Genomic DNA, 25,256 nt, shown 5'->3' on the forward strand with positions numbered 1-25,256 from the left:
GGATGGTGGCCTACGTTGGTTTTATGTTTTCATCACCATGGAACTCATTTTTGGCCATATGTATCAAAGTAGTTTTATCACAGACCTAATTAATGAAGAGGACTCTATCCTCTTTGAGGACTTGTAATCAAAGTACCCATTAACAAGTGGGGACTGTGTCATCAACGATGACTTGTTCTTTAGTGTTTCGGTTGAGACGAAAAATATCAGCCCCGATCTGGGTGCGTCCGAGTAACCCATGTCTGGTACTTTTGGGAACATTGTTTCTAATTTGCGTCAAAAGATGAAATAATGCACTCTTGGCAAAACACTGAGTTGACTCTGAACTTTCTGCCTGCGGGCAAGTGAGGGCTAGTTTTGCGCTAGTCCATATTAGAAATCAGTCTGTCCCGGGCATCGGGCAAGTGTAATTTTAAGGCCCTGAATATATATATATATATATATATATATATATATATATAATATATATATATATATATATATATATATATATATATATATATTATAATATATATATTATATATATATATATATATATATATATATATATATACACACACAACGTTTGGGCTTGGCGCGACAAACGAGCCAAAAAAAGGATGAACGTGCACACGCGTAGTACGCCAGGCTCCGTACGCATAGTGTACAACTTGGGCTATGTATACATATAACGTCTTTCTATGCGAGGTCAGACAAGGTCAGTGTACTGTTCTAATATCTTATATCATTGGGTGAAAGTACGCCTGTCCTCTGTAAGCGGCAATATCATTGGGTATATTTTCCCTGACCTCATTAATATTCTGCTACGAGTCAAAACAATGGCGACCGGCCATAGGAAAGCGTGCAGCAGTCAGCGATCACTTTTTGATGTGGGAATGAGCCGAGTGCAGCCGTCCGATGAATGTATCAATATAAATTTTTTAGTATTTTGGTGAGGTGTTCTTCAGAGAGCCAAATCAAAGTCATGCATCGCCAACATGTTGTATTACGTGCGCTAAGTACGCGTATGCGACTATGACGCCAGAGCAAGGGATTTGTTTATAGAACTGTTCTAGAGTTACGTGATCAACCATCGACGTTTAAAGGTATACTGTCACCTGTTCCAATTTGGCCACAGTTACCATGGAAAGAGAAAATCTAACCAATCACAGAGTTTAAGCGGGTGGCCACTTTTTAAAAAAAACCGCCCTCACATGCGCATTTTGAATACCAAGGAACGCCCCTTTGACCATATGGGCATATTTAGATTACAGGTGACTGTATACCTTTAATGGTCAGTTATAAACTCGTGGTTGTGGTTGCAATTCGATATTTTACCCCCGAAAACGGTGATTTGGTGGTGTACAAAATGTTGAGGAATATTGTACGTCTCAGGGCTGGCTTTTCACGTATATTTCTTGTGATTTCAACTCAAGGGAACGTGGAATGGGCATGCTCTAATGTATCTGCCGCCTGTTCTAAATTTAGTGCACGATCCATGCTTTCACGTACATTTGTAGGTAAATGGCCAGATCATGAAACGTTTCAATGCTGGAAAAAGTGTCTCAATTTTATCGACTAAGTTTTGAATCTAGTAATAAATAACGTGTTTTGCCCTGCGTGAACTCTGTTAATTTTCTCGGTAAAAAATATCCAATTTTGTAGCATTTGCAGACGGCAGGCAAATTTATAATTTATGTAAATATTATTCACGTAGTTCATTAGATACATCAAAGCCAGCTGGAGACTTCCCCTCACTTTTTTTTGTGCCGATGCAACGTTTTTCTTTTTTGCTATTGATACTAGTGCGTGACTGCTGGGGGAAAAGAAAGCAACACAATATTTTTCAGGACTTGTGTATTTTCTTTGACACAGCATATGCTTATGGAAAAAAGAGACAATCTTTTTCTTTCACAAGTTTCAGTGTACTGCACTTGAAAGGTCAGTCATAGAGGTAGGAAGCCCATTAAAGTTGTTACTGATACTGCAAACACTTTTCTATTGTCATTTTGTTGCACCTAACTGAAATGTGTATTCACAAAACTTTTTAGAGGCCTTTTGTGAACTGCAGGTGAAAAATAAAAAACAAAATCCAATGCCAACCCTGAGGCTGTACGTCAAGTTGTTTTACTGCTAGAGCAGCTAACTTTTTTGTTTCATTGAAATGGTAAATAATTATTACCGTGTTGAGTAAGTTGGTGGAATTTCGCTTTGTATTTTAAAATTTTATTAGTCCCCGCGGACGAAGTCCGGCGGGGACTTATAGATTGGGTCCCGTCTGTGCGTCCGTCCGTCCGTCCGTCATCAACAGTTTCTCAGACACTGCTGAACCAATTTCGTTCAAACTCAGCACAAAGGCATAGCACTATGACCTACAGATGCACGTCGATTTATTTTGTGATACGATCCAATATGGCCGCGAGGCGGCCATTTTGTTGCGATTTTTCATGTCTTTGGACCATAACTCAAACATCCTTGAACAGATTCTGTTCAAACTTGGCACAAAGGCATAACACTATGGCTTTTATATCCATATTAAATTATATCACGATACGATCCAATATGGGCGCGAGGCGGCCATTTTGTTGCGATTTTTCATGTCTTTGGACCATAACTCAGACATCCTTGAACATTTTCTGTTCAACCTTGGCACAAAGGCATAACACTATGGCCTACATGTTCATGTCAAATTATTTTGCGATACGATCCAACATGGCCGCGAGGCGGCCATTTTGTTTGCGATTTTTTCATGTCTTTGAACCATAACTCAAATATCCTTGAACCGATTCTGTTCAAACTTTGCACAAAGGCATAACACTATGGCCTACATATGCTTGTCAAATTATATTGCGATACGATCCAATATGGGCGTGAGGCGGCCATTTTGTTGGGATCTTTCATGTTTTTGGATCATAACTCAGACATCCTTGAACAGATTCTGTTAAAACTTGGCACAAAGGCATAACAGTATGGCCTTCATGTGCATGTAAAATTATTTTGCGATACGATCCAATATGGGCGTGAGGCAGCCATTTTGTTGCAATTTTTCATGTCTTTGGACCATAACTCAGACATCCTTGAACCGATTCTGTTCAAATTTGGCACAAAAGCAAAACATTATGCCCTTCATATGAACGCTTTATTTCATGATATGATCCAATATGGCCGACAGGCGTCCATTTTTTTGCGATTTTCTCATGTCTCTGAACCATAACTCAAACATCCTTGAACTGATTTTGTTCAAACTTGGCACAAAGGCAAAGCACTATGGCATACATATGCATGTATCAATTAACCTTGCGATAGGATCCAATATGGCTGCAGAACTGCCATTTTGTTGGAATTTTGCATGTCTTTGAAGCATAATTCAAAGATCATTAAACCCATTTTGTCCAAACTTGGCACAAAGATCAAGCACTATGGCACACATACATGTATACATGTCAATTTATTTCGTGACATGTTCCAATATGGCTGCCAGATTGTCATTTTTGGATTTTTTCATGTCTTTGAGGCTTAATCATATGCAAATATTCCTTATCCAATGTTGTTGAGACTTGGTACAAAGATAAAGTACTATGGCATACTTATGCATGTCTACTAATTTTGTGCTACATCCATATGGTCAATAGACAGCCATTTGATTTCAATTTTATAAACATAGGTCACTGTCCTTCAATGGACTGATTTTGTTTAAACGTGATATGGCTGCATTCTTGTGCACATTAATTTGTTTCATTATATGATCCAAAATGGCTGATTACAACAACATACCCGATCCCATACCATTTCGAAAATTCCACCAAACCATGTGTATAGTATGTGCTGTCATGACACTAGAGGCAGTGAGGGCATCGTTATGTGTGATGTAATCAAAAGTTCCTTTAGTGGTCAACACCGGCAGAGATGAGTCTTTTATTGAACGTTCCTCAGATTACTTTATTATGCAAGTCACAGGCCTGATGCACCCGTTGCATCAATGTCATTCCACAGCTACCTAGACACCAAAGATTATAACAAAATGGACAAGCGGGACTGTGTCATCAACGATGACTTGTTAATAAAGTATTCCCTGTATTCTTGATATCAAAAAAAGTCAAAACTGACTTTGTCCCTTTAAACTGAAAGAGAAAAGGAACTACTTACCTGGGATTTTCTAATGACTCCAGTATAATTTCAGTGTGACATGTTTTAATAGGAACAACATATTCTTTTAATTGAAATGTAAATTCAGTACTACATTCAGTTTGGCATTAATCACAAAAAAAGTTTTTCACCAAATTCATGGAATATCTGCCAGTAGTAGTAGTACTCTTTATTGAATATAACAAAAGTTACTGTTGCTTCCCTGTTGATTCTAGTACACTGTAATATCAACACATAGGATGATAACTTAGGGCACTGACCATCTCTGTAACTGTTTGTGTTCTCATGGAAAATGTCATCAGACAGTGACACAGTGAAGAAAGGACAAACAAAACAAATGATATGAGTAAGATGGTACATTGTTTCTACTTAACACAAAAAAACCCACAAGCAGTTTTTGTTTTTAAAATACAAACTTTTTTACACTGACACCCAACAAAACTGGATAAATTGCTGTTCAAAATACCTTGCCAATGTTATGCTGCCGCCGCCGCGACACGACGTCCCCACCCCAACCTCGGCTTCCTTCTCCGCCTATAATGTACATTTCTCCGCCTGGGCAAATTTATATATATTATATATAATATATATATATATATATTGTATACATTTTGTATATATATATATATATATATATATATATATATATATATAAAATATATATATAATATATATATATATATATATATATATATATATATATATATATATATATATATATATATATATATATATATTATAATATATATATATATATATATATATATGAGTGAGTGCTTCACGAACTCTACAATGTGTTGACGGTCTCAGTCAGAAAAATGTAACAACTTAGCCGCTATTGAACAACTCTTTTTGGGAGTGGAGATTTAGCCGAGCGGTTCTCTCTGTGGCCTCTCAGCTAGGCGACTGATGCCGTATGTTGTGGGTTCGAATCCGATTGAAAACTAGCCGTATTTTCTACCCTGGGTTGGTAACTCTGCTGGTGGACAGAATTGTCCCCGAGGTTATCGTTCGCCCAGTTAAAGCGATGAAATTCGTTTCTTCGCTTCGATAAAGTGTGTATGTGCGATGTATGATAGTGAGCATGCGTGCGTGAGTGCTTCACGAACTCTACAACGTGTTGAGCGGTCTCAGTCAGAAAAATGTAACAACTTAGCCGGCTATTGAACCACTCTTTTTGGGGAGTGGAGATTTAGCCGAGCGGTTCTCTCTGTGGCCTCTCCGCTAGGCGACTGATGCCGTATGTTGTGGGTTCGAACCCGATTGAAAACTAGCCGTAAATATATATATATATATATATATATATATATATATATATATATATATATATATATATATATATATATATATATAATCAGGGTATATCACCAAGTTTTGCAAAATTTGTGAAAACTATTTTTATGTTCTTAAAAAACATTTTTGTGTTCATGAATTCCATGTTTATGTTCATGAAAACCATTTTTGTGTTCATGAACTTTGTTTAAATTCATCAAAACCATTTTTATGTTCATGAAAACTATATTTGTGTTCATGAAAACCATTTTTATGTTCATGAATTCCATGTTTATGTTCATGAAAAACATTTTTATGTTCATGAATTCAATGTTTATGTTCATAAAAACCATTTTCATGAATTTTATGTTTATATTCATCAAAACCATGTTTATGTTCATGAAAACCAGTTCTGTGTTCATGAATTTTATGTTTATGTTCATCAAAACCATTTTTAGCTCCCATAGCCATATGTATATATGGCAATGGAAGCTATTTCTTATAGGCTAGGGAAATGTCTGTATGTCTGTCCGTCAACATCTAAAACTCCAAAACCGCTGCACATTTCATCTTGATATTTGGTGTGTACATTGATGACGGGCTGTAGATGAGATTTTGTTCAAATGAAGTTGTCATTGCCAAAACTATGCAATTAAGTGAAAAATGAAAAAACAGTCAAATTGAAAAACTCAATAACCACTGAGCAGATTACATGAAAAATTAGCATGTAAGTACTTTGGGCTGACCTGAAATGATTGTGCACATCTTGGGTCAGTATCTTGGACTTGCTATTTTTCATGATTTTTTTTGTAATATTCTCCCATTTTTGGTCAAAAAATCTTCTGCTCTGAAACCACAGTCCGATTGATTTGATACTTGGTATGGAAGTGCATAGGAGTGACCTTTCCCAAATTTGGGCAAATCGTGGTGAAATTTGCATATTTTTAGTTTACACGTCCATAGAAGACTCTCATGTATGTGGCAGATCTCCATAGACTCCCATGTATAAGGCCACGAAAAATAAAAATTTAGTTTCTCATCGTATTCATATTGCAAAAAGGATGCAGTGACACAATTTTTAGTCCCCACGGATGAAGTCCAGTGGGCTTATAGATTAGGTCATGTCCGTCTGTTCGTCCATCCGTGAGTCCATCCGTTCATGCAGATATCTCGGATATTTTGACAAAATGTCATGTGACCTCGATGACCTTTGACCTCAAATATACATATTTGTCCATAACTCGGTAACCACAAGTGCTACCACCCTTCATATATGGTATGATGGGACACCTTATGACGCCACATATTGTACCTCATTAATTATGCGCATATCTAATTTTGAGCGAGCTAATAGAGCTAGAGGTCTGATTTTTGGTATATAGGGATAACTTAGCAATACAATTTTTTTGACAAAATGTCACGTGACCTCGGTGACCTTTGACCTCAAATATACATATTTGTCCATAACTCAGTAACCACAAGTGCTACACCCTTCATGTATGGTATGATGGGACACCTTATGATGCCACATATTGTACCTCATTAATTATGCACATATCTAATTTTGAGCGAGCCAATAGAGCTAGAGGTCTGATTTTTTGCTCACGTGTTGACACACGTGAGCATATGTCGCAGCGATGTCTGTCTGTCTGTCTGTCTGTCTGTCTGTCTGTCTGTCTGTCTGTCTGTCTGTCTGTCTGTCTGTCTGTCTGTTGGTCCGATATCTCAAAAACGGCTTATCAGATCAGAATCAAATCTGGTACATATATTCAGTTAGCAAATGGCAAGAACTGATTAGTTTTTGGTGGGTGTGGCTTGCATACTTTTTGCTCATTTGCATAATTAATGATTTTAGAAAAAACGGATATACATTAAAAACGACTACACACAATTTGATGAGATTTGCTACAAATGTTGATCACACCAAGATATATCAGCAGTGGGAACCATTAAGGGGTAACATGAAAGATAAATGCTAATTTGCATATTTAATGAACTTTCCTAACTAAGGGTATATGTCTGATTTGACTCGATCAAAATTAACCAAACTTGGTATGTATATTAAAGATACTATGATTTAACATTATTGAAAGTCATTAAGCTTTTTAACTTCAGCCAATTCCTAATTTGCATATTTCATGAACTTTGTTAATTAGGGATATAGATTTGAAATGACTGGACAAAGTTGATGAAACTTGCTACATGTATTGAAGCCACTATGATACAGCATTATTGAAAGTCATTAAGCATTTTTACTTCAGCCAATTCTGAATTTGCATATTTAATGAACTCCCAATTAGGGATATATATCTGAATTAACTTGATTGTAGTTGTTGAAACTTGCTATATACATCAAAGATACTGTGATATAGCATTATTGAAAGTCAAAAGACATTTTTACTTCAGCCAAAACCTAATTTGAATATTAAATGAATTTTCATAATTAGGGATATTTATCTGAATTGACTTGATCAAAATTGATGAAACTTGCTATGAACATTAAAGACACTATAATACAACATTATTGAAAGTCATTAAGCATTTTCTCTTCAGCCAATTCCTAATTTGCATATTTAATGATCTTTCCTAATGATATATATATATCTCAATATATATCTCAATTGACTTGACCAAAGTTGACAAAATTTGCTACACATATTACAGATACCGTGATACAACATTATTGACAATCATTAAGCATTTTTACTCAAGCCAATTCCTAATTTACATATTTATATAATTTAGATAGACATCAAATCACAGAAACGCACTGTCAGTTGTGAATTTCAGTCCCTGTCAAAAATGCCACCAGAAACAGCCAGTGTTGGCTAAGAACTTTTTCATTTAGCCACAGTCTGTTAGTGTGGCTAAAATGATCAAATTGTTTTTAGCCACAAGCAATTTTTATTATATATAGCCACACCCAACAAATCAATTTCACATACAAATTGCACAAACCCTATTTTCAATAACGTTTTTACTTTATTATCCACTTGTTTTGCCAGGGCTGTTGTACATGTATACACATTAATTCCTCGACAGATAAACCACTGAGCACATTTTTTGCCGATTTTATAGCTGCAGATAATAATGACCAGGAGCACAGTAAAACTCAAGGTCCTTTGTTAAAGTTGTCTGTCCTTCAATTAATAAAATATGTATTAAACAAAAATTGGTCTTAACTCCGTTCAGATCTATATTTCATAAATGTTGGTGAATAAATGGACTCCTCTCTTTATAGACAGGGACAAAAAAACTTCAGTCTATTTATTTTTAACCGTTATTATGACACAAACAACAAATAGAGTTGTTGGAACAAAACTTGCACCACATGTCATGAAAAAATCATGAAAGTCTAATCATTGGCCATAATTGTTCCTCTTTTTTATTTTTTACATGATTTAAAAACTGCTGTATATACCGTTATTAGCTCATATTTTGTTTGTATATAAATACCAAAAAGAGCTTATATGATGATCGGTGGCGTCTGTATGTCTGTATATTTGTGGGTATGTATGTGCGGATTTATGTCCTGTCACACACAAAGGCTCCCATACCGCCAGATCTACCATCTCAGTATTTGGTGTACAGGTAGATGCAGGGGTTGAGATGTGAATTTGTTCAAATGAACACATCAGTGTCAAACGTACAAATGAGGTAAGAAAAAGTGAATCCTGCAAATGTGCAGGAGTGATGGCAAGCCAGTAAGACTCCACTGATCTTGAGTCATTTCCTGTCATTGTTTATGAACTGTTACATATTAACAGACCTGCTGAAACCATAGACAGTAGGGGGGGGGGGGAGAGACCGTCTATGGTCAACTAAGAAGGGCTTGTTTCTGCTATGCATGTTGCTAAAGTTGACCTCCAGTACCTAAAGTTTCAGACCTTAATTACTTTTGTCATTCTTGTTTTGCTGGTTTAAATATTTCTTGTTGTTTTTCTGGTTGTACTGTGCAGAAATCATTGTCATAACATCAACGTAGAATTTTCCTCCACTGAACAGATAGAAACAACATTTATTGTTGATCATTGGTAACCCATACTGGTATATACCAACTCTGATCAAATTTTAGCGACACTGTATAATTGCGGTATTTTCTGGTGATCTGGATTGCCTGACTATGCAAAGCATTGTCCATAAAGTATCAAAGAAAACTATTGGTATTAAAAATTGCTTAGGTTTTGAAAATTAATTAAATTCGCAAACTCAGTGAAAAATCAAAAGAGCAGTTCGTCAATATGACAAATCTATGATCAACAGACTCATCTGTAGTCTCACATTTTAAACTTCCATGCACAGACAAAAACCTTGCTGAAATTTGTTCAACCATGGTCTAGACCGTGGTTCGTCTGTCTTTGTTCTCTTCTCGGTGGTTTTCTTATTTCCTTTTTTTCATAAGCTATTTTAAACTTAGTTTCTTTCCCAGCTGAGAACAATCAATAAACAATTTGTAGTTGGCAATCGTAGCTGCCCGCAAGCCGCATCGCATCGTACCGTGCATTCGTAACACATTTGCATTGTTTGGGTGTGTCGAAACTACCCAAACCGTACACTGACCAGAGTATACAAACTGGGGATCTTGAAACTTTTTCACACATACTTATTTTAGCTCTTGGCAAAGTCCAATGCCATCAGTTCAATCTGTCAGTTGCATGCCCAGGAACTCTGCCGTCGATCATTGGTTGACGTACAACAGAGCAACGAATTATTTTGTCCAAAGGTTAGATATTTAAAAGACTGAATATTTCGATAATCCGACCGATCTAAGTGTTATTTTGATACGTTAAAAGTGACAGAACCGGCGTGATTAACGATGGTGCACGCTGTTTGGAATACGTTGTGCTGCTATGCTGGCTGGCGTGAACTCAAATTACCCTTCATGCTTGCATCCTGACGCGACGTATGTGGTCAAATGTTTTCGTACGATGCTTGCAGTGTTTTTCATGCTGGAAAATTAGGATTGTGGAAAATAACGTAGACTTATTTGTAAAAACGACTAGTTGTTAGAATAGAAGGCTACATAAATAATCCAGTACAAATTTTGGATCGATCACAATGAACACCCGCATGTCGAAATTCTTGGTCCTTCGGGAAAACCGTCGGTCTGGGATCGCAGGACTGACGTGACTTTCAAAGGCGTCTAGGGTAAATGATCCCAACACGGCTCCCAGTCATGAGCTTGCGCCACGCATGGCGAAGGCGTAGCAATTTTATTTCGCCACATCGGACATTTATTCACAATTTGCGACTGTGGCGAACGCTAGCGCAAACCTGATAGCAAAGTGCGACAAAGGGACTTTTTGTTTAATAAGGATAAGGCAGATGATAAATTCCATTGGCAGCTTGAGCTTATTACACTTCCCTTGTATTTCATCCAGGAAACTTATGTAAACAGTGAGGTTCCTACCTGATTAAATGTAATCTCTAAATTGAATTGAATTGGCCAAAGTGGATTGGGACTCGATGAAAGGGGATTGTGCACACTGAAGTAATTTACACTGTCGGGCCCTCAATTTCTCCAGATATGCCCAGAAACAGGCGATAGGCTTAGCAAGTTTGTCTCTCAATGCGATGATCAATGGCTATCTTACCATGGAGGATGCACACTCCAAGAGAGTTTTTGTACAGTGTATGCCAAGGGCGCGATTTCCGCCTTAAGATGGATCTGTTCTCGAGAAAATGGTTCATAATTGCGTCGGTGTGGTGGGCAGGGTGTTCGGAGGGTGAAGGGGATAAAACACTGCGGCCACAAATCAGTCTGTCATAATATGGCCACCTCTGAGAACTGCAGAGCGCCACCTAGCGCTGAAAAAGTGCATGCATATAAACATGTTTTTTTAGAATGCAAAAATGATTTTACGAAAAAAAATATGCTTCATACACGTAAAAGTGAAATCTATGAACACAAAATTTTTTTCATGGACAAAAACATAAAATCTATGAACGAATGAACGTTTTTTAATGAACATAAACATCAAATTCATGAAAATAATTTGCTTTCAGGAACACAAACATGAGATGCATGAACATAAAAACAATCTATGAACACAAAAATATGGTTCATAGACACAAAAATGGGTTTCTTGAACATAAACATAAAATTCAAGAACACAAAAATGTTTTCATAAACATAAACTTTATGAACATAAACATAATTTCAAGAACACAAAATGGTTTTATGAACACAAAAACCTATTTTATGAACATAAACATATATTCATGAACACAAAAATGGTTTTATGAACACAAAAATGTTTTTTATGAACATAAACATGAAATTTATGAACATAAACATAAAATTCATGAACACAAAAATAGTTTTCATGAACATAAACATGGAATTCATGAACATAAACGTGGTTTTCATGAACACCAAAATGGTTTTTATGAACACCAAAATAATTTTCATGAACATAAAAATGGTTTTGATGAACATAAACATAAAATTTATGAACACAAAAATGTGTTTCATGATCACAAAAATGTTTGTTTATGAACACAAAAATGGTTGTCATTAATATAATGGTTTTTATGAACACAAAAATGCTTTTCATGAACATAAACATAAAATTCATGAAATTTGCAACGCTTGGCTTGCCATATCAGGGTCACGTAAACGCGGTATTCCGCATCTAGGATGCAAACTTTTTGGCTGGACGTGGGTTGCCTTTGATGTCCTCGTCCGGGGGACCCCTAACTCACACTGTAATAGTAAATTTGTGATTTCAATTTTTTCTCTATTGAAAATCGCTCATTCTGCTCGATTATCAGTAAGATTGACACTTTTGAACAAAAACATAGAAAGCTAATTAGAGTTTTGCCAACAAAAAGAAACTGCAGGGTTCGTTACGAAGTCTTTGGTGCGTCTGGCACGTCTTGTCAACAAGTCACTTGTAAACAACCTGCCGTTAATTAGATGATGAATATATGCATAGAGTTGAAAGATTGGCGGATTGACTGAAGATGGCGGCAGTGCCCAGAAACAAAGTGAGCGTGTTCTCGCTTTCGATTTTACTTTTAGTGCTATTCTGTCTTCATCAGTGTAATCCATTCACCTGTTTTCGCTTGAAAATTTTTTATTTATCTGACTCCTAGCTTGTGAAAGATCAGAACACTCTGATGCTGATATAGCCATGCGTCGCTTCCTCACTGTGGTACCTTGTAAGTCTACTGACGAGGCAACGTCCATACCTTGGTCTTCCACACCAGTCCAGTAGCAATGGTGACGTCATAAGAATGGTAAAAGAGTGTTTTCGTGTGTTGATCAAAATTTCACTACCAATTGATACCAAATAGGACAACATTATGTCCACAGCTTTAAACCACAGTCTCACAACATATCCTGGTTGGTATAGGTCATTAAGATAACAGACTGACAACATTACCTAAATTATACAAATTTGGGAGTTTCCTTGAGCAGAAGATTTATCTAACTAGTAATATCCTTCGGGACTTTTACACCAAATTACAAAGCTATCAAACAAGTAGTTTTTGAGAACAAATTTTCTTGACCAAACACAACAAAATTGCCTTGAAAATACAAATTTGCATATTTCAGGACAATTTGCACATATCCAACTATTGAACAGTAGCCATCTTCCCATTGGCATGATACATTTACATCTGTTTGCCATTGTATAATATATATCACTATGTGAAATATTCTCTTCTCTCTCTCCTCTCTCTTCTCTCTATATATATATATATACATACACCTGTATATATAAAGAAAGAGAGAGAGAGAGAGAGAGAGAGAGGAGAGAGAGAGAGAGAGTCGTTGAAATTGATCCTAAAACAAAGCTACTTAATTTTTCATTGCAGACCAATTTTGCAACTTTTCCATGTAAAACACACAAGACCTGATAAGAAATTTGGATCCGGGATAATTCCAGATGTCATAATCACCCCCACATCAGAAGGCATTTCACTATCTGTAACTTACTCAATTGCAAGTGCTGTTTACATTCGAATGACAGCAGTGATAGTATTTAAAAAATCCCCAAGGTTGTAAATATCTCGCCTATTTTACATTTTCTGCCATCTGGCCAGTGTAGCCCTATGTAAATAGGGTCAATACCATGGGGTGGAAAATTTGATATCCAGGGAAGGGGGGGGGGGGGGGGTGTTAGAAGATTGATGAGTTAGCATCATTTTTTTTTACATAATCCTTTGTTCATTATTTTTTTCCCACTCTCCAACCTTTTCTTTTTGTCAAGCCTTTTCTGGCTTATTTTTTAAAAATATTTGCTAAATTAATGTATGTAGAATCTGCTTGTCCCATTGCTATAGAAGTTGATATGCATGTTTCTACGGTAAAGTTGACCTCCAGTACCCAAGTTGCAGATCTTATTTGCTTTTGTCATTCTTGTTTTTTTTGCTTTTATGTGTAGAATCATTGTCATAACATCAACATAGAATTTTGCTGCACTGAACAGATAGAAACAACATTCATTGTTGATCTTTGATACCCATACCAGTACGGTATGTACCAATTCCAATCACATGTGAGAGCACCGTATCATTGGTGTATTTTTGTCAATTGAATTAGTGCTTTGTTTATCAATATCAAAAACAAGTTCATTCTCAAGGGATGTTTCAAGCTGCTAAGTGAATTTAGCCTTTTTAAATGAGATATAGAGTTTTAAGTGATTGCCTCGTCAAGATATGATATTTGCAGCATTTCTTTAAGTGCCTTAATAGTTCCATGCATAACACATATACCGGTACTTCATCTTTTAACAACAGAGCTGCAGCAATAACAAGGAAACTCATCTAATACATTCTATCCCATTTTTTTCAGCAGTTAACATACAATTTTCTAGTGAAGCAAGGAAGTAGATGACACAATCGTTCTGGTTATGAAAATATATTACTGCCCTCAGGTAATTATAAATGATCATTTCACTCTAAAATCATGAAATTTGCACATTGACGTTCAGGCCAATATTCTCATCACATTGTATAATCACAAAATCTTATAGCTAACCAATTAAATTTACAGATTTAGATGGCTGGCATGTAACTTTCTTCATGCAAGTGATGATCTACTTTGCAGTCACAAAAGTCAAGAAATACCTGTTGCAATTATTTTCATGTTTTTTGGGGTGCCATGCACCTGGTTCCGTTAACTAAATAAAAGTTGATTGTACTCGTATTCTAGGGCATTGCTAATTTTGAGGGGGGCAAATGTACTGAATCAGAGCTATATGTTGCATTGAAAATTGGTGTTTGAAGAACATGTGTTTCGAATCATTTTTAGCTACTTTAGACTATAGTCTGTAGAAGCTACAGTCTGTATGTATGTATGTATGTATGTCCGTTTGTGAGGCGTCCGTCACACTCAATATCTTGAGAACTGCAGTACTTATTACTGATTGATATTTGTTGTGTAGATTAAAAATATTATGAGAAACTATGGTTTAGCTCCCATTTGCCATACATATATGGCAATTGGGAGGTTATTTGGTGAAAAAAGTCTGTATGTGAGATGTCTGTCTGTCTGTCTGTCTGTATGTATGTTGTATGTATGTATGTTATGTATGTATGTATGGATGTCTCTTCGTCAAACGCAAAAAACTCTCAAACTGCTGCACATATTAAGCTGATTTTTGGTGTACCCTTACCAAATTCTGGTACAATGAAAACATACCTGAGGTATACTTTTTCAGACCAAGTAGGTACATGTTTGGTATACCAGAGGTATACCTTTGGTTTAAAAAAGAGCCTACCTCGGGTAGTCCAGATTTGGACACTTTTGCCAAAAATAGGTATACCTCAGATATACCTATTTTTGGCAAAAGTGTCCAAATCTGGACTACCTGAGGTAGGCTCTTTTTTAAACCACAGGTATACCTCAGGTATACCAAATAGGTACAATGTAGGTATACCTGCAATTGTCCAGATTTGGACACGTGCGTCCCAAAATAGGTATACCAGAAATATACCTTACCAAAACAAATAGGCATAATTTAGGTATTATACCCGCAATGTACCTATTTTGTTTACATAGTTGTTCAGACGATCTGAACTATGTAAACAAAATAGGTAAATTTCAGGTATTTACCTGAATTATACCCATTTGTTTTTGTAAGGTTTACTTCTGGTATTACCTACTTTGATATGCAAGTGTCCTGAGATGGATCGATCTGACTCTTTACCAGAAAAACCAGATATGCTGAAAACCAAAGAAACAACATACTCAGGTGACAGCAAAATTATGCATTGTACTATAAGTTTCAACATTTTTTCTCTTCTCTTACAATAATACATTCAGTTCAGATGATAAGCACATAGAAGTTGTAAAAACACCTTTGTAGACAATTGGCCAATGCCAAATATAATGACAAGATTGAGAATGAGAAGCTGACAAATTTAACAGATTGTGACAGCACAAGATATGTTTGTCCGACTAAGCTTTGAAATACCAGCATCACAAGAAACCATGCTATTAGCAAATAAAGGTATTATTAAAAAGACAACAGAGAATAAAAAGGTTAAATTCACTTTCTGGTATGATTTATTTATATATGCCATGCTCATTTCATGCAACTCAAGTGTCTTCAAAAGACATTCATTTAACATATGAAGTTTCATGTAACACTTATATTACTGTCAAAGGCTGTGATTTGGCTTTCTTGCTCTCTGTATTTCTTGTCCGTTTACAGTACCAGCAATGCATTCTGAAAAATACAAATCATTGAGGATAGAGTGTAACGTAGTCATTCTTGTGTGACCAAAACCTTGGAACATCGTAATTTGATGAAAGAAATCTGTAATTATTTGAAAATGAGACAAAAGCAAGTTGAAAAATTGAAGCGGAGAAACCAAATGCATAAATAATTATGATCATTTATAAATAATGATAAAATGGACAGCCAACAACTCGTAGTATGCTGTTTACAAGGAGCTAGAAACGGAGGAGCACCCATGTTTACATACACGATGGCGACAATATGTACAGCTGTTGTGAAACAAATGATTCTGTATGAATCCGTACTCAACAAAACGCATCTGTTGTTTAACATAGCAATACAAGGGTTACAGAACATAATAGCGATGTGCAAATAGACAGCACATTGACTTACATTCTGATCGGCTGGCAGGATAGACGCTGGACGGTTCCCATTTGCAGCGAGGTCTCTCCGAGTCTCCGTTGTGTGTCATATATGAGAAAATATAGTCGGAATTTTTACTGCTTTTCGCGTTCACAAATTTTGAACTCTGTCTGTCCCTGGTACTGTATACACGTTTTTGCGACACTATGATATCATTTGGGTGGTAATTCCATAGAAAGATCACAAAATTGTCCATCAGATAACTCCCTGATCACAAATACACAGCCGACAACATTTTATATGAGGCTGATGAATAGTGAAAATTCTCTTATTAGTGCTGCTATCAATACATATATTATGTGTGGTAGCCTGTTCTGGAAAAGACTGTTTTCCGACTGCTTTTAAAGTTTTCTCTGTCTGTCAGTTTTAATTTCTTCATGATTAGTGTTTTTATAGTTTTTTTATAGTTTATCAGTCCCCCTTTTTTTCTGTATGCTTTTTGGTGTATGAGCTGGTTCTCGAAATAAATAAATAAATAAATAAATAAATAAATAAATAAATAAAAGCTAAATTCGCGCTGATTGAGCCTCATGACATTCACGGAAGTGCTATTTATAAATCATTACGCGATCGATAAAATAGTTCCATTTTTAAACGCATTGACTTGACTCTACATCTGCACAAATCTGTTATGTTTCATATTGAATATAGCAATCAATTTATTACATGAATGAAATGGTTGATTTGAATGATAGAAAGACTACGAAGAGAGTAAAATTCTTTCAGCACGAAGAATCATATTAATGCGCGAACTGAACTTGATGAACCCGTGACCTGAGAGTAACATGATGGCTGCTCACAGCTGGGCCGGCAAAACGAAACGCGTTGGACATTGGCAAAGTAGCATACTGGATTTTCGTTAAGCAGCTCGGGATGTAAAACTTCAAATGTGTGATCGATCGGCAATAGCTCTGATGCTGAAAACATAGATAAAAGCCTTCACCTTAATCCATGTCATCAGATGGCTAGACTTTGTTAGGGACATTGCTGCAGGGATCGAGACAGCAGACTACCATGAAGGGCATCCTAAAATGACTGTACGGATCTTTTGCTCAGAGTGTAATACGACCGCGGTCACATGCTGTGCTTGGAGGTAACGGGTCCTTGCTTTAGACATTGAATGCATTGACATTAACTTGTCTGTTTCTTAATGAAAAGTTCTCGTCTGTCGACATTAAGGTACAAATTTGCGGTATCGATTAAAACTCTACGACCTGTCCTTGCTGCTATTTACAAAGAGGTGTACGTACAGATAAACATAATTAAACAACTTTTCGTTTGAAACTGCATTATAATTTTGGTGTGAAAATATTATGAGAAACTACAGGGCTAGACTTGCAAGACAGACAAGTCCCTGTTTTAATAATTTGTTTTCCGAAAAATTCTGCTGTTGATCAAACCATGATTTACCCAACCAAATTAAATGACATAGTTAATGTCACTACACATGCACTCATAAATACCCATCCTAAAATAGCAATGTTGCTGAGTTGTATCGATTTTTAGGAGCAGATTTGTGTTTACAATTTAATTAATAAGTGGTTCATTGGGTTTTTAAAAATAAATGAATATAAATGAAAGATAAATTTTGCATTGCTTGAATATGACCGGTCACACACTGTACTGCCTGGTAATGAAATACAGTTACTTCATATTTGCAGCAATAATATAGGAATCAGTCAAACAGGCAGAGACATTTCAGGTATATATCACAAGAGTTTTCATCGACATGCACTGTACAAGCAGACTGGCATGGCAAAAAAAATACTAAGTCATGGATTGGTATATTTCTGGTATACCAGTCTTTAACTTGACCATACATAGTAGAAGAGGTACATAATAGGTACTACCTGTTTCCTACCTAAAATGAACTGGTACATGTTAGGTATACCTGATTTATACCTGATTACTGAGGTACAGCTTTGGTACACTGTATCAAAAATCGACCTTGAAAATAGGTACTCATCTGGTATACCAGGAGTATACCAGAAGTGATTTGGTATACCTCTGGTATACCAAAGAGATACCTAAGCTATACCTTTTGTGGCGAGAATTTGGTAAGGGTAGTAATGCCATATATGGTGTAGATGTGCCGTTGTTAAAATGAACTTTTTAGTCTCATAGATATGCAAATGAGGTAGAAAAAACTGGCGAAAATGGTCAAAAATCAATACTCAGGAACTACTCATCTTATCATTGTCATATTTGGTTTTTAGGTACCTAGGCCCGTTATTTAAACATATAGATTTGATGTAAATATTTTATGCTTTCTATTTTTAGCTCATATTTGGTTTTGTATATAAATACCAAAAAGAGCTTATATGATGAGTCGGTGGCGTCTGTATGTCTGTATATTTGTGGGTATGTATGTGCGGATGTATGTCCGTCACACACAAAGGCTCCCATACCGCCAGAGCTACCATCTCAGTATTTGGTGTACAGGTAGATGCAGGGGTTGAGATGTGAATTTGTTCAAATGAATACATCAGTGTCAAAAATGTGCAAATGAGGTAAGAAAAAGGGAAATCCTGCAAATGTGCAGGAGTGATGGCATGCCAGTAAGAAACAGGCCAACTCCACTGATCTTGAGTCATTTCCTGTCATTGTTTATGAACTGTTACATATTAACAGACCTGCTGAAACCATAGACAGTAGGGGGGGGGGGGAAGACCGTCTATGGTCAAACTAAGAGGGGCTTGTTTCTGCTATGCATGTTGCTAAAGTTGACCTCCAGTACCTAAAGTTTCAGACCTTAATTACTTTTGTCATTCTTGTTTTTCTGGTTTAAATATTTCTTGTTTTTCTGGTTGTACTGTGCAGAAATCATTATCATAACATCAACGTAGAATTTTCCTCCACTGAACAGAAAGAAACAACATTTATTGTTGATCATTGGTAACCCATACTGGTATATACCAATTCTGATCAAATTTGAGCGACAACCGTATAATTGCGGTACTTTTAATGAATTATTTTCTCTTGTTTTTGCTATTTTAATAAAAAAAATTTTTCTCTTAAATCAATGGTCAGACCGCTTTAAAATTTGGTGTGCAGGTGCTTTGTGATAACTCAAAATAGAATTCATCAAAATTATGTCAAAATTTGCATATTTGTATTTTTGGCCAATTTTTGCCATTTTTGGTTTAAAAAATCTTTGAAACTGTGTATGCCATTACTTTCTAATTTGGTGTGCAGGTTCCTAGGAGTGACCTGAAGATGACTCAGTGAACTCACGGCAAAATTTGCATATTTCTGGTACGTTTTGCCATGCTTTCAAATTTGGTACACAGGTGAAATGTAGTAGGTCATTCATTCAAAGTCAAGTATGCCTGTGTGAATGATCAGATTATGATTGTGCTGTTCCAGGCTGAGGTGTTATTTAAAGGAATGATGCAATGTTAGACGGTAATTGATATTTAACTGAATTTGACTCCATGGTATGTAACTCTTCTACTGTATAAACCCTATCAATTCACCCAGAAAAAATAATTACTATGATTTTAAATAATTGAATTAATTAGAAAATCAACAAAGCCAAAATAATTTAGTGTAGAATTTTTAGAAAGTTCAACTTTTTTGACAGTTCAAAGTGAAATGCTTACCATCTTGGATGATTAAAACATGTAAAGGCAACTTTCCTGAATCCCAACTTTGACATATTCTGTACCGTCATGTATTGTTCTCTGTATGTTATCTAAAAAAAATAAAAAAATAAAAGAAATTACTCATAATAATTTGTCATGATAGGTTGGCCAAATAGAGAGCTCTAGATAGAGAAAGTTCCAATTTCCATTTGTGGTCAACTTGATAAGGATAAAATAAAATTACTTTTTGAGGAAGAAAGTAGAGTGGTCAAATAAAGAGTGGTCAATGTGATAGGGTTTTAATGGTAAAGCTGGGCTATAAGATTCCTCATGTTCTATTTATAGCAATTATGCAATCTGTGTAAACAGTGCAATGAAAGTGTTACATGATTCTTTATAATGCTTTTGATGACCTTGAACTTCTTAAGTTGCAAACATTTGTCTCTTCGGTGTGCTTTCTCTGAGTACGTACAGCCTCAACTTATTCAACAGAACTTACTTGCAATGTTAATTTGAGAGTTAAAATGTGCTTGGTTAATAGGATGAAAATACTGATAAAGATAACCAGCTGAAGATTCTTTATAACCTGACAGATATGCTGTTTTTTATGACGTAATTAGAATGTAATTAACTCTTGTTTATATATTATAAGCAGTTGGATCAAATTGAACAAGTTAATAGGTTGGTCGGCTCCCTTACCGAAATTTTAGGCCTCTCGCAAACTGTTACTGCAAATTTGCCGCAAACTATTTGCTGCAAATATGCGGGTGGTTCATTTTTCAGATGCAAATTAGGTTTCTTGTGAACTTGCTGCAAATATGCAGCAAACTCCCTGCCGCAACGTTGCTGCAAACTCTTTGCAGCAAATTTGCGGCACAATCCTTGCAGCAAACTTGCGGCAAATTAATTTGAATGTTACTGAAAATTTGCCGCAAACTCCATACAGCAAATTATTTTGCATGTTACTGCACATTTGCTGCAAATTACACATGCAAAATTTCCTTCAAAAGTTGGTATAATTCCACAACAGTCAGCTCTGGAATAAACTTTTACCAATTTCAGTTATAGTAAGAAAACTAAATACATTATAATAGACAAGAGATACTGAAAACCAAAGAAGCAACACAATTAAGTGACAGCAAAATTTCTTGTATTGTACCACAGTTTCAAAATGTTTATCTTCTCCAAAAATATAAGTTCAGTTCAGATGTACACAGAAGTTGTAGAATCACTTGTGTTGACATGGCCAATGTCAGTGACATGGTTGAGAATATGAAAAAACTGTGGACAGCACAAGATGTGTTTTATCCAACTAAGCTCTGAAATACCAGTTTCACGAGAAACAATGGTCAGCGCAAATAAAGTTATTATTAATAAAAAGACGACAGAGAAAAAAAGGTTAAATTCAATTGTGGTACAATTTATTTTATATGCCATGTTCATTTCATGCCACATAAGTGTCTTCAAGAGATTTTCTTTTGACTTGGAAAGTTTCATGTAACATTTACATTACTGTCAAAGGCTGCGATTTGGCTTTCTGTTCTCTGAATTTCTTGTCCCCTTTACTTAGTGTACCAGCAATGGATTCTAAAAAATATAAATCGTTAAGGAAAGAGTGTAAGTCTTTACCGTTTGACCAAACATTGTAAAATTCATGAAAGAAATTGATAATTATTTGAATGACACAAAATCAAGTTCAAGAAAAATTGAAGCAGAAAAATGCATAAATATTCATGATCGAAATTAAATCAATAATGATTAAAATGTCTGACAGCGGACAACTCAATGTATGTTGTTTACATACAGGACAGCGACAATCTGCAAAAATCTCAGCACTTACTGTAAGTAACTGTTGTGAAACGAAAGTGAATTCAGTATGAATCAGTACTCAACGAAAATTTATCTGTAGGTAAACATTGCAATACAACAATTACAGAACATAATAGCAATGTACAGACGAACGGTACATTGACTTACATTTGTGACTGGCTCGCAGATGATTCCCGGTTGCAGGTCTCTCCGTGCTGTGTGTAAACTGTAAATACCACGCGTACTTAGAAAATATAGTCGGCATCTTTACTGCCGCTCGCGTTCACAAATTTAGAACTCCGCCTGTCCCTGGTACTGTATACACGTTTTTGCAACACTGTGATATCATTTGGCTGGTGATTCCATAGAAAGATCACTAAATTGTCCACTAGATAACTCCCTGATCACAAACGCAGCCGATGGTACTAAAATCTAACTTCGCGCCAATCAAGCCTCATGACGTTAACGGAAGTGCGATCTATAAATCATTACGCGATTGATAATGTAGTCCCGTTTTTAAACGCTGGAATTGACTCTACATCTGCTCCAATCCGTTATATTTCATACTTAATATAGCATTTAATTTATTATTTTAATGAAAATGGTTATTTTTATCATAGAAAGACTAAAAAGAGAGTAAAAATTCTTTCAGCACAAAGAATCAATATCAATGCGCGAACTGACCTTGATGAACCGTGACCGGCGAGTGTTGATGTCGGCTGCTCCGTAGCCAGCTGGAGACACAGGCCAGGACGTGCTTGATGTTGGTGAAGTATTAGTAGCGCATTGAATTTTCGTACAACGACTCGGGATGGAGTGTAATCCTAAACCTCAAATTTGTGCTCGGCAATATAACTCTAACGCTGAAAACATGGACAAAAGCCTTTTACCTCGACCCATGTTATCAGAAGGTGAGATTTTGTTAGCAGCATCGATGGGACACAGACTCAGCTTACCGTACCGTATACCATATTGATGGGATAGCTTGGAGCACAGACACTACTCTGCTTGGAGGTAGTAGCGGGTCCTTGCTTATACCAAACATTGAATGCAATGACATTTACTTGTCTTTTTCTACAATGAAAAGTTCTCATCAGTCAATATTGTTAGGTACAGATTTGCAGTCTACGACGTGTCCTTACAGACCATCATCAGACGCACATTTCGTTCGAAACTGTTTGCATTTTTAGTATTCACAGAAAATACAGGGTGTAACTTGCAAGACAGACAAGTCCCTGTTTTAAAAAATTGTTTCCCTAAACATTCAGTTTTCGATCCAACCATGATTTACCCAACCAGATTGTCAAAGGGTACTTTTATTACATTTACATTATGTCACTACGGCATATACTATAGATGCCTTCTTATATCCATGCAATGTTTGGAAGCTGTCCAATAACTACCAGTTATTATAATTTAAAAATTTTGTGTTGCTCACATATGACTGGTCACGAAGTGCAATGGTACACGGTGTGTAGCGTGTACTCCCTGGTAATGAAATAGTGGGCAATATGTCAATCATGTGTTGCTGCATATTTGCAGCAATAACCTGGTTTACCGCAAATTTACTGCAAACTGATTTAAGGGTTTGCAGAGGGTCATAGCTAGCTGAAGACTTCTGCAACTCTTCCTGCAAGCTATATGCTTGCTGCATATTTGCAGCAAACTTACGGAAAATTTGCAGTAAAAAATAATTTTCGGTAAGGGCTGTTGGAGGTTAAAAGCTGTAAAAATAAATTGTATGTATGCATGTCTATCTGTCTGCCTGTCCTGTATGTATGTATGCATGTATGTATGTATGTATGGATGTACATGTATGTATGCATGCATGTATATATGTATACAGTATGTATATATGTATGTATGTATGTATGTATGTACATGACTGTATGTATGTTAGTTAGTATTCGCAGATGTATGTCCGTCCACATTAAAAACTCCTAAAAAGCAGCTCTTACCATCTTAGTCTTTGGTGGACAGGTGCGCCCAGGGATGGAGATGTGAATTTGTTCAAATGAACATGTCAAAGTCAAAAATATGCAAATGAAGGAAAAAAAAAGAAAAATCCTGCAAATTACTAAAACTCTGTAACCACTGGCCAGATTTGGTTCAAACTTCGTATGCAGGCTGTTTATAGTGACTTTTGTTACATTTCTTCAAATTGTGGTGAAATTTTGAAAGTTGTATTTGGGCGATTTTCCTGTTTTTGGTCAAAACATCTGCTTTTCTGAAAGCACTCATCACATTGCCTTGAAAACTTGTATATATCATCCACAAATTGTGGTGAAATTTTCATATTTGTATTTTTGGTAATTTTTCCCATTTTTTGTCAAAAAATAATTTTCTCCCAAAGTATTTGTTGGATTGCTTTAAAACATGATAGTCTTGATCTGTCAGACATGTTAAAGTCATTATGAGATCGAGTATTTCATATTGCTGGGGTATAAGATTAATTTGAACTTACAATGGAATTTTCTCAGTAATAAACCTGTAAGAATGCAATGTCATGTGTGTACTACTTAGTATCTCTGTAAAATGGGAGCACAGTGTCATTGACACTATTTTTATTAATTTTTGATATTGTTGAAAATATGCAAATAAGCACCAAAAAGGCGTTTTTGGTAAAAACTTCTTTATAACCGCTAGTCAGACAGCTTTGTTATTTGGTATACAGGTCCCTAGAGATAACCCAACTTAGATTTGTTCAAATTGTGATGAAATATGCAAATCTGTATTTTTAACGAATTTTTTTGTCATCTTGGTCAAAACTTTATTTCATCAAAACTGCTTGTCTGACAGCTTTGATATTTGTTATACAGGTTCCTATAGATGAACTAAACATGATATATGGAATATATGATGAAATCTGCAATTTGTATTTTTGGTGCAATTTGTGCCCTTTTTGGTTGAAAAATGTGTTTCTCAAAAACTACTTGTCTGATGCCTTTGATATTTGGTATACAGTTTCTAGGGTTTGTCTTAGTGTGATATATTGAAATTTGATGAAATCTTCAATTTTTGTATTTTTGGGTCAATTTTTGCCATGTTTGGTCAAATATTTGTTTCTCAAAGTTACTCATCTGATAGCTTTGATATTTGGTATGCAGGTTCCTAGGCTTTATCTTAATGTTTTACCGTATATATTGAAATTATGATGAAATCTTCAATTTTGTATTTTTGCAGCTAATTTTGCCATTTTTGGTCAGGCCATCCTGAAATGAGCTATCAAAGATATCCACCTTAATCAATACATGTGTCACAAAAAGTTATTCTGTACATAACACAGCAGAGCTCTGTCGACTGTTGGGTCGCTTGTTTTTTCAAAACCACTGGTCAAACAGCTTAATAT

At 35.8% G+C, this 25,256-nt stretch overlaps 1 protein-coding gene across 1 annotated transcript in view; it reads left to right on the top strand.

The window, feature by feature from the left end:
• Nucleotides 1-14,199: 14,199 nt before the first annotated feature.
• Nucleotides 14,200-25,256, top strand: part of LOC139119532 (protein mono-ADP-ribosyltransferase PARP14-like) — a 240,592-nt gene continuing 229,535 nt past the window's right edge. The window contains exon 1 of the mRNA XM_070683374.1: nucleotides 14,200-14,282. The gene's annotated coding sequence lies outside the window, so the exon portion shown is untranslated. The remainder of the gene's footprint in view (nucleotides 14,283-25,256) is intronic.

The sequence above is a fragment of the Ptychodera flava genome, chromosome 20 (assembly GCF_041260155.1).
Source record: "Ptychodera flava strain L36383 chromosome 20, AS_Pfla_20210202, whole genome shotgun sequence".
Lineage (NCBI taxonomy): Eukaryota > Metazoa > Hemichordata > Enteropneusta > Ptychoderidae > Ptychodera > Ptychodera flava.